General features: G+C 38.6%; 1 pseudogene; it reads right to left on the reverse strand.

Annotated features, from left to right (window-relative positions):
• Positions 1-5,049: 5,049 nt before the first annotated feature.
• On the reverse strand, positions 5,050-5,358 carry LOC127491834 (non-histone chromosomal protein HMG-17 pseudogene; annotated as a pseudogene).
• Between the last annotated feature and the right edge of the window lie 5,822 nt (positions 5,359-11,180).

Below are 11,180 nucleotides of genomic sequence, written 5' to 3' on the forward strand. Positions count from 1 at the left end.
CTTTTAACCACACCCCTTACTTTAAGATACATTTTTTTTTTTTTGGACAGGTAGAATAGATAGTGAGAGAGAGAGATACAGAGAGAAAGGTCTTCCTTTGCCGTTGGTTCACTCTCCCTTGGCCGCTGAGGCTGGCGCGCTGCGGCCAGTGTACCGCGCTGATCCGATGGCAGGAGCCAGATGCTTCTCCTGGTCTCCCATGCGGGCCACACCCCTTACTTTAAAATGTCCCCTGACTTCCCACTGTCCTTGAACCGACTTTTCTAACTCCAGCCTTGGCAGAAGCCTCTGACATGATCTGGCAACCGCGTTCTACAGTCCCCTCTTTCCCTGGCCTCTCTTAGTGGTCCCAGCAATATCAATCGCCTCCTATCTCAAGATCTTCACAATCACTGTTGCTTCTGCTGGAAATATTTTCCTCACCTCTTCATGGAGCCCTTCCCGGGATGCTTTTCCAAAGCAGTGGTGCCCCTATGCCACTCTCCCTGCCCCATAATTGTGTATCACATCACTGTTTAATTGTTTTGTAACATTAATCACACACTGAAATTATCCAGCTCATTTGTTTACTTGCTTATTAATTTCCCACCATTCTGCTGTGTCTTTCCAAGTACGTTGTGAGCTAGCTCTGTGTGAGCAAGGATCTTGTCTGAAGAGAGCAGTATAGAGCAGTGGCTATCCTTTCAGATTTAGTTCTTGGATTCAAAGCCAAGGTTGGCTGTTTGCTAGCTCTCCGTGGGACCATGGAGAAATTTTAAATTATCCTGTTCCTTTTATTTCTCATTGGTAAAACAATGGTGGTTAAAGCACCTGCTTCTGAAAGTTGTAAGACAATGACTCCCCATGTCACTTCCCTAACACAATAGTGGGTACTCAAAGTTAGCTGTCACTGTTGATAATCACATGGTACTTGCATGTCATGAAGTTATTGGATGACCAATACATTAATCTTATTCATTCAAGGAACACTGTTGCTTTATTACAGTTGAGGTTTTTAGAACACCCCTAGAAAGCAACCCTGCTTGGGAGAGCAGTCACATCCTTCTTGAATGGCTGTTTGGAAGTCAAGCGAGGCTGAATAGCAGCTGTGGACGGGGTGGGACATGGTGTGTTGAAATGATGACAACAGAAGCTGAGGGTTATTTTGTACTTATTCTGTGCTAAATACCGTGACCCATTTTTTCTGTTTTTCCTCTCAAAACTACTGATATATTTCATGAGAAGTCATATCAGGAAACAATTCATTTGGTTCCTTACGCCAACAACAGCCCTCCTCTTACTACAGACTGCTGAGGTCCCCTCCTCTGTCTGACACCTTATCTACACTCATGCCTCCTCCCTATCTACCCATCTTCTGCTCTCAACTGAAGTACCATTTCCTCAGAGAAGTCTCATCTGCCTCCGACAGAATGCTCCAGATCTCCTTGTAACATTGCTCAATGGCCCCTTGCTTTCCTTCCTGGCATGTATAGTCATGTACTTTAATTTGCATGGTCATTTAATTCATCTGTTTTCCTGGCTAGGTTGTAAACTTGATGGGGGTCAGGGCTTGGCTTTGTTTTTCTCACCGAGCTGAGCAACACCCCTTCCCTATAACTGGCAAGGAGGAAATGCTTGTTGAATACAAGTGGATGTCAGTACTGCAGCAGAACAAAACTCCCCCAAACTTAACTGTGCCTCTTCTTTGGAGATGGAAAAATCCAAAAGTTTGGACTCATCAGCTATTGTGCATTTTATTTCCTTTGCTACTAAATTTAGCCTAGGGTAATGATGATATGTCTTAACCCTAGAAGAAAAGAAAAGTAATGAAAAAAAGGAAATTGAAGAAAATAGCAGTGGTCGTGAAAGATAAAAACAACACACGTTCTAGGATCTTTCAACTTTCATTGTATTGAGAACATTTAAAAGAAAATCATAAATAATCTTTTTCCTGAAACCAAGTTGCTGCAATCTCATCTGACCCCTAGTCAGAGCATCTGTTCACTTGTGATAACAGTCCCTCTACAAGAAAAGCTTAATGTTCAAAAACTTACGTTATATTGAAGAGAAGTTCTGTTAGATTATCAAACTTATTAATGAGAAAGATAGCTCTGATCTGATTGACATTATTTCTTAGGAGTCTGGCTTAACAACAACAAAAACAAGTAAATTCAAGATAGAAGAAGCATTAAGTAGCAGGGTTTTAATAATCTCTTGATGAGAAAGGTCCTTCAGCACTTTATTTTCTTATTAAAATAAAAATGACTTTAACTCATCATGAGCCACAGTCATGATGACAGCTTTTGATTATTTATGCCAGTGTTTTCCACTAAGGCTTATTAAGAAACTAGCTGAAGTCTGATGGGATTCAGATTAAAGCAATATTGCACTGATGAAAATATCTTCAGTACAGTTGAGAAAGGACCAAAAGAAGCTATTGTTTTACCCACTCAGTTGACAGTTTATGAAAAACAGAACTACTTATGAGGGGGAGATCGGAACACTGGAATGGTACCTGCAGAAGGTCAGAAAAGAAAATGGGATGAGTTCGAATCCCGTGATAAATTGTAAGTCATTTGTCAAGTTTGATTGTTGAGAACTATTTCAAATGAAATGTAATGCTAAATCTCGTTTGGAATTTGACATTTTCCCAGCCTTTAACAAGTTGATATTTGAAGCAGAAATAAGATTTTTCAGAAAGGTATGTGAAGGGTATGCTTACCATTTGGGATTAGAAGTAGAAACAATAAACTGAAAGGACATCATTGATGAAGTTGCTGGAAGTTCTCTGAATGTGGAGTCAAAAAGAGACGTATACAGAAGAAAATTCTGCCGAACTAGTGTTCAACCTGAGACATGTAGGCTGATATAAAGGGAAGAAAGTGAAAGTAGAGAGTTAACAGATGAGAATAAAAATGAAACAAATAAAAATGAAGCACTTCTTCAGCATTTATCTCTCCATTTTTTCTATTTATTTTTAAATTTCTTTTTGTTATTTTTATTTCTTTTACATTTTAATTTATATACAAAATACAGGAACTATATTTCTTCTATAAAAAGTTATTTCTTTGAACTCTATACCAAATGCAGTCATTTTTGCTATTCTCTGTTTTCTTAGAAAACTTTTCCTCTATAAATGTAGACTTATATAGGTCTGAAAAGTAGTTTCATCAAGCAGTTATTGTATTTAAATAATTATTTCCCTCATGTAATTAATTTTGTCTACTTTTACTTTCTCTGTTTCCCCCTCAGTTAGGTTAGCTAATGCTTTGGATATTTTGTTGACTTTTTAAAAAAAAATAGATATTTTGTTTTATTCATTAGATCTGTAGTTCTTCTATTGTCTTCCTCATTGGTTTCTGCTTTTATATTTATTATTTCTTATCTTGTGCTATATTTTGGTTTATTTTATTGTTTAGATTCTAAGAGTTAGGAATTTAACTTACATTTTTCATTTTTTCCTTTGTATTTATAAAGCACTTAAGGTTATAATTTTTCCTCCAACAATAGTTTTAAATATGAGAGGTCTTCAAAAAGTTAATGAAAAATATGTTTTATGAAAAAACTGTGCATGAATTTCAAAATTTGCAACAAAGTAAATGTCTTTCAAATCCATTTTTTCATAAATTCTTTGAAGTACACCTCTATATCTCATAGATTCTGAAATACAGTATTTTTTAATCATCATTTTTAGAAGATTTGCTATTTTAGTTGCATTTTTCCTTTTTATCTATCAAACAGCGGTTTAATAGAAATGCTTTTTCTATTTAAAATTTTATTTACTATTTGATTTCAACATATAAAATATTTATTTAGTCATATTTTACAACCTTCCATTAATGATTCTTACAGATTAGCTATTTAACATATCATCACCTGGCATAGTTTTGTGTGGTAAAATCCACTCCATTAGTAACTTTCAAGGACACACTATATTATAGTCATTAAATAAAGTCATCTTACTGAACATTAGATCATCATGCTGTACTTATTCATGACTGAAAGTTTGTACCCTTTGACCAATAAATCTCCATTTATTTTAGAATAATTTTGTATTTATAGAAAAGTCGCAAAGATACTACAGAGTTCTCATATACTCTTCAATTTCCCCATTGTTAATAAATTATGTTATCATGGTACATCTGCCAAATATAAAGACCAGCATTGGTATATTATTATCAGTTATACTTCAGATTTTATTTGACTCTATTCTATTTTCCAATTATTGTCCTCTTTCTGTCCCAAGATCCAAGCCATGGTACAACTTGTATTTAATTGTCATGTCTCCTGAGAAATCTTTTGCTATGACACATAAATAGTTTTTTAATTTCCAAGAGAAAGAATATTTTAACTTCTTTTTTTCCAAGTCAAACTGTACCCAGTTTTATTAACGATTCTTTTCATAACAGTCACAGTATTTCAGGCAGGACATGGGCATAGAATTACGAACAAGTATACAACTTTCAACTCCCTGCTTCAGTGGACTACCAAAATCAGAAAGCCAATACAGAACCCAGTGAAGTCTCCATCTGATGCTCTGGGAAGGGAAAGTTTAGAGTGAGGGTTTATATTTCACATTTCTATGGTTCAAGAACTTTTCACAAGCCGACTCACTTTCAGGAAATGAAATGAAAATGGCAGAATGATCAGTTTGAAGATCACAGTCTAGAAAAGAGATACCATCTCAGTTGAGGCACTGTGTCATGCTGTACCCATTTTTTAGGATCAGGTCCCAACAGATCTCTGGGTTTAAGGAAGTTAAGTCTATGCTAAAGGCAGACAAGGAGGAGGAAGAGGACATAAAATTAAATTTCATTTTTCATGCCATTAGGTTCTGTGCCCGGGTGGGCTGTGTGTCAAAGGTGGGGAATCCCTCCTGGGAGCTGAGAGAAGTCTCCCAGAGCTGCAGGGGAAAGTGTTTTCCCCCACAGCAATTCAGCTTCGGAGACCTTCTGTTAGTGATCTATGCCTGTCCCCCAAAACAACAACGAAGTGCTCTGTGTGCCAACATCTTAAAAAAAGCAATACAAAGTTCTGCCATTTTTATAAAACTTGTTGAAAAATAGTGTGTCATACGGTGCAGTCACCTGAAGCACACTTTACGGAAACGCACACACTTCTCTCGGTGTCCCCAGCACCTTTGGCTTTGTCTGCCTGGTCTATTTTGGCATTGCCCGTGTCTGCAGGTCTATTCCTAGCCTTGCCAGCATCAGCTTTTCCCTTTCACTTTCTCTCCCTTTGTTGCAGGGGCCTTTTTAGGCTTAGGTTCTGGCTTTGAAGGAGCTGGTTTAGCAGACAACCATGCAGATCTTGTCTGTGTTTCATCCTTCACCTTGACCTTGTCTCCTTTCGCATCCCTTCAGCTTTTCTCTTGGGCATGGTGGGAGTGGTGGCGGCAACTGTGGAGGTAGACAATGGGCGCTGGGAGGCAACAGCATGCGGGTTTTGGTACATTGGTTGTTCCAAGAGGTCATTCTTTTTATTTATTTATTTATTTTTAAGATTTATTTTATTTATTTGAAAGGCAGAGTTACAGAGAGATGTACAGCCAGGGAGAGAGGACTTCCATATACTGGTTCACTCCCCAAATGACCACAACAGCCAGAGCTGAATTGATCCAAAGCCAGGAGTCAGGAGCTTCTTCCAGTCTTCTCACTCAAGTGCAGAGGCCCAAGGACTTGGGCCATCTTTTATGCTTTCCCAGGCCATAGCAGAGAGCTGGACCAGAAGTGGAGCAGCTGGGACTTGAATGTGCCCATATGGGTTGCCGGCACTTCAGGCCAGGGCTTGAACCTGCTGTGCCACAGAGCCAGCCCCCCAAGAGGTCATTCTTGCCTCTTCCTCACATTGCTTCTTTTAGCTTCTTTAAAAAAATCTTATTAATAATTGTTGGTCTTATTATGCTACCATCAAAGAATATCATTTTTCTGTTTTATACAACTTACTGTAATTCTCTTTGTAACCTATGTATGATTTATTTTGTGAATATTCTGTCTATGCTCGAGAAGAAACTGTATGCTCTATTAGCAAGGGGTAAAGTTCAGAATAATCAATAAAATCCATCTTATTGATTATGTGATTTGTCTTTAATATCTTAATTTTCTACTTGATCTATCTTGTGCTGAGTGGTGTACTAAACCTTCCTGTATGTTTCTATATATTTCTTTTTGAATCTGCCATGTTTTTTGCTTTACAGAGGTAGTTTCTACTTAATTTGTCACATTGACTTTTGAAATCATTTGATCTTTGTGAATTACAACACAGCACTTAAAATCGTACTTTGCTACATTTAATTATTTTTGGCCTGAATTTACCTTTGATGTCAAAATCTTAGGTCATGAGTTTTCATTACTGCCAATTTCCTGACATATCTTTGCCCATCTGTTAATTTTCAAACTTCTGAGTCACTTTGTTTTCAGGGTCTTTTGTACGTAGCAAACAATTAGGTCATTTATTGTGTGAGTTTAGTGGAGATTGTTTTCTTTTAGTAGATGAGTTAAATTCACTTACATTTATTGATACGAATTTTGTATTTGGTCTAAACTTGTCCAAGTTATTTTATGAGTATTATGTCTACTACATTATGTTTTCAATGTTTATCTCTCTATGTGATGTATTTGCTCTTCAAATTTTTTTTCTTTTGATTTCTAGGAGGATTTATATTTTTCTACTAGTTAATGCTACTCATATTGCTACCTTTAAAAATGTTTTCAGTTCCACACTGTATTATCTTTTTTTTTAACTTTTATTTAATGAATATAAATTTCCAAAGTACAGCTTATGGATTACAATGGCTTCCCCCCCCATAATGTCCCTCCCACCCGCAACCCTCCCCTTTCCCACTCCCTCTCCCCTTCCATTCACATCAAGATTCATTTTCGTTTCTCTTTATATACAGAAGATCAGTTTAGCATACATTAAGTAAAGATTCCAACAGTACATTGAGATTTAATGCTATAACTAGTACTCAAACAGTATTTTTCACTTTATGTTTCTGTGTGGGAGCAAACTGTTGAAATCTTTACTTAATGTATTATCTTTTAGCATCTGATTTGTGAATTTTAAATCATATCTAATGCCTACTGATTGCTTTTTCAATAATCAGTGAACTTAATCTACCCTCTTCAATACTACTTCCTTGACTTGTCATGGTTTAAACTTTTTTGATGATTTGTTTGAAACAAAAGGAGAGAGAGAGAGAGAGAGAGAGAACACACAAGCTCATTTACTGGCCCACTCTTCAAATGCCTGAAACAGCCTGGTGGTTGTAAGGTAGGTGGAGGGAGTGTGGCAAAACTGAGAGCCAACAGCAGCAGAGGATGGCCAAAGTATTGGGCTCCTGCACCCATTTGGGAGACCCAGAAGAAGCTCCTGGCTCTTGGCTCCTGGCTTCAGACTGGCCCAGCTCTAGCCACTGCAGGCTTTTGGGGAGTGAACCAGCAGATGGAAGATCTCTCTGTCTGTCTCTCCCTCTGTCTCTCTGTAATTCTGACTTTCAAATAAATAAATATTAAAACAACAACAACTGGGAACTTGGGTTCCCACGTGAGTGGTAGGAGCCCAACTACTTAGCCATCACTGCTGCCTCCCCATCATCTACATTGACAGGAATCTAGAGTCAGGAGCCCAAGCTGAGTATTCCAACATGGGATGTGTTTCTAATGTGGAAACTGATGTCTTAACCAGTAGGCCAAATGCTGCCCTCTCCCCTTGACAAATTTTGACTGCATTCTTTCTATTTTTTCCAGAATAGAAAAGCTTTGGTTCCTATCATTTTTGAGTCTTAAATGTACAAGTAAATATATTAAATGCTCACCACCCATTTTTTTTTTCTTTTGCTTTCTTAATTACCTCTTGGTTGGAGGAAGCCTGTCCTCCAGTAGATCCTCACGAAGGGCACAGGTACACACTATACCCTGAGTCCTTCCACCTTGGAAGCTATTTTCTATACCTTGCAGTTGTTTCCTTCAACTTCTGAACTCTCAACTGAATATAAAACCTATGGTTCCCACTCTCTTTTCATGACAGTGATGGGTATGATTATGTGCCCAAGTAGCTGTCAACTAGAGAATTGGGTTTTGGTACGAGGCTGATTATAACTACTTTTATTCCTTATGAATATCCTCCAGCTTACAAGAAATGTATATTCAAGGTACTTGTTACATAGCAGTTCTCTTCCTTTATTGATCCAGGTGTTTTCAGGTGCCTATTTTTTTTAAAAAAAGGTTTTATTTATTTACTTGAGAGGTACAGTTACAGACAGAGAGGGAGAGACAGAGAGAGAGGTCTTCCATCCATTGGTTCACTCCCCAAATAGCTGCAATGGCCAGAGCTGAGCTGATTGGGAGCCAGGAGCTTCTTCTGGTCTCCCATGTGTGGGCAGGGGCCCAAACACTTGGGCCATCTTCCACTGATTTTCCATGCCATAAACAGAGAGCTGAATAGGAAGAGGAGCAGCTGGGACATGAACCAGTGCCCTTACAGGATGCTTGCACTGCAGGTGAAGGCTTAACCTACTATGCCACAGCACCGGCCCCAAGCCAGGTGTATTATGTACACAACTTATTCACATAGGCCTCTACATGTGTATTATTAATAGCATATGATGAAATAGAAGCTCAAAAATGCTCTGGGTCACAAATTCACACAGCTGGAAAGTGGCTATATCATGACCTAAACTCTAGATCATATCCATTATGGCATGAAGGGCTGTTCAGTGTAATGACTGAGATCAGACTGTGAGGCCACGCTGCCCAGCCTCTAGATTTACTACCTACTTTACTTTGGGAAAGTCACTTAATCTCTCAGTGCTTCAATTTCCTCATGTGTCAAAGGAGGATAAATACAACCTTTGCCTTATAAAGGTGTTCATGATGAGGAAATAATTGAATACATGCAAATGCATAGAACAATAGCCCTAATAATGTCAGCTCCTGGCATAAAGTCAGCATCATGTGAGTGCTGTATACACCACCATGTACAGACTCTGGAAGAGATGTGTGTCTATTCAACCTCCATGAAGAAATCTGGACAATCTTTTGAACTTTCTGAATGCATACTTCAACATGGACTGACTGCTACAGCATTTAGTGATAAGGGGATTTTCATAAGAACCTTTTGCCGTCTCTAGAAAGATTTACCTGGTTGGTGAGGAAATCCTAAATGTTTATCTGTCTTCTTTGTAGTCCTTAATAATATTCTTCAAGCAGCCAACAAGTTCAAATTACTGAGTTGAATTGTTACCTGAACTTGGAATGCACGGCTAACGAGGATTAGATATTTTTAAACCTCATCTTCCTCTCTAACATCAATTTCCTTAGAAATTCACCACATGACAATCCATCTCCCATTCATTCATCTATTCATAGTATCATTATTATTTTTTTGACAGGCAGAGTGGACAGTGAGAGAGAGAGAGAGAGAGAAAGGTCTTCCTTTGCCGTTGGTTCACCCTCTAATGGCCGCCGTGGCCACCGCGCTGCGGCCGGCGCACCGCACTGATCCGAAGGCAGGAGCCAGGTACTTATCCTGGTCTCCCATGGGGTGCAGGGCCCAAGCACTTGAGCCATCCTCCACTGCACTCCAGGGCCACAGAATCTGGTGCCCCGACCGGGACTAGAACCCGGTGTGCCGGCGCCACAGGTGGAGGATTAGCCTAGTGAGCCAGCTCATAGTATCATTATTAAATTTTATATTGTTCCCAAGTGCACCACAGTCTTTCACCTCTATTCTTTTCCACATGTTCTTCCCACTGATTAGAGAGCTCATATGTCTCCTGATTGTTCCAAGTTGTTCTGAGGACAACTTGCTTGTGAGGTTTCCTTGACCTTCTCTCTCCAAGCCTGGTTTAAGTGCTACCCATACACCCAGCCCTTTAGGATGACACTCAAAGTCTCCTAATAAATCTGTTCACAAATTTACCTCCCAGCCTCATCTCTCACTATGCTTGATCCCAAGTTTATGGGAAGAATGGCATAGTGGTTAAGAGACCCAGCTCATCATGATAGAAGACCACTGGAACCAAAAGCTTGGTTGTAGTATTTCTCCCATCCAAGTATTAACCAGACCTGACCCTGCTTAGCCTCCAAGATCGGATGAGATCGGGTGTGTTCAGGTTGGTATGGCCATAGATGGTTCTATTGTTTGTAATTGTGTGATCATGAGCAAATTAATTAACTCTGAGCTTATTTTCTCATTTTCAATATGGGGATTTTAATATCATCAACCTCCTGCTAGAATCGATGTAATGATGAGATGAGGTAATCAGTGATAAAATAAGGGAATTCACTTAGCGCTTAGTTAGACAATGCTCTGTATAGGCTACTAATGTGGTTAGTGTATGTCATGATGCTGGACATTTTTTTTTTGCTTTATCTAAACTCTGATTGACATTGGGAGCTCAAATATTGAAGTACAGTAACTTGCCATCATGTAAAAGTTTAGCCATAAATATGCTAAAAGAAGATCAAATATGTATAGTGATGGAGGAAAAAGGCAGGGAACTGAAACTTGAGAAAAATATTAATAAGAGGTTAGAGCATAAGAGAAAGTGAAGAATAAGACAAAGACTTACTGTTGTCCAGCCAGGGGAGATTTTGGAATCAATGCAGAAATAGAATTTACAAAAAGAGCTATACTAAATTACCTTTAGAAGAAACATTGGATTAAATTATACCGAGATTTATTTTCAGGGACTAAAAGGAAAACATCAGAATGTATTGATTTTTAAATTTTATTTCATAAACCAAATTACAGATACTGTGTAGTATGTGAACTTTGTGTTTCAAAACCCTCAGGTCATTCACATATGCAGATGAATTTTCTTTCTCCACATGCCAAGAATCTGTAAAACAAGATGGTTGAATGGGGTGATCTATGGTTTTCAAGATCGCCTTATCTCTGACAGTTTATGACACATTAAAAATTTTATCTTCCTAAGAGGATTTCTCTGGTAGGATAGGAATAGTAATACAGCAGTAGCCTTCTTAATGAGCTTCCTCAGTGGAAGGTCGCATAGAGTTTAATGGGATTAATTTGGCAGACACGTTGGATTTTAAATGGAATCTCTGTGCTTGTGCCAGACGGCACAGATTTTGACAGGCAGAAAAGCTCAGCTCCTGCCAATTTCACACAGGAGTATGGCTCCTAATCCCTGGTTCTGGCTGCAAAGTTACTCACAGATACTGATTGCCTAGCTGATG

Source organism: Oryctolagus cuniculus, chromosome 3 (assembly GCF_964237555.1).
Source record: "Oryctolagus cuniculus chromosome 3, mOryCun1.1, whole genome shotgun sequence".
NCBI classification, from domain to species: Eukaryota; Metazoa; Chordata; class Mammalia; order Lagomorpha; family Leporidae; genus Oryctolagus; species Oryctolagus cuniculus.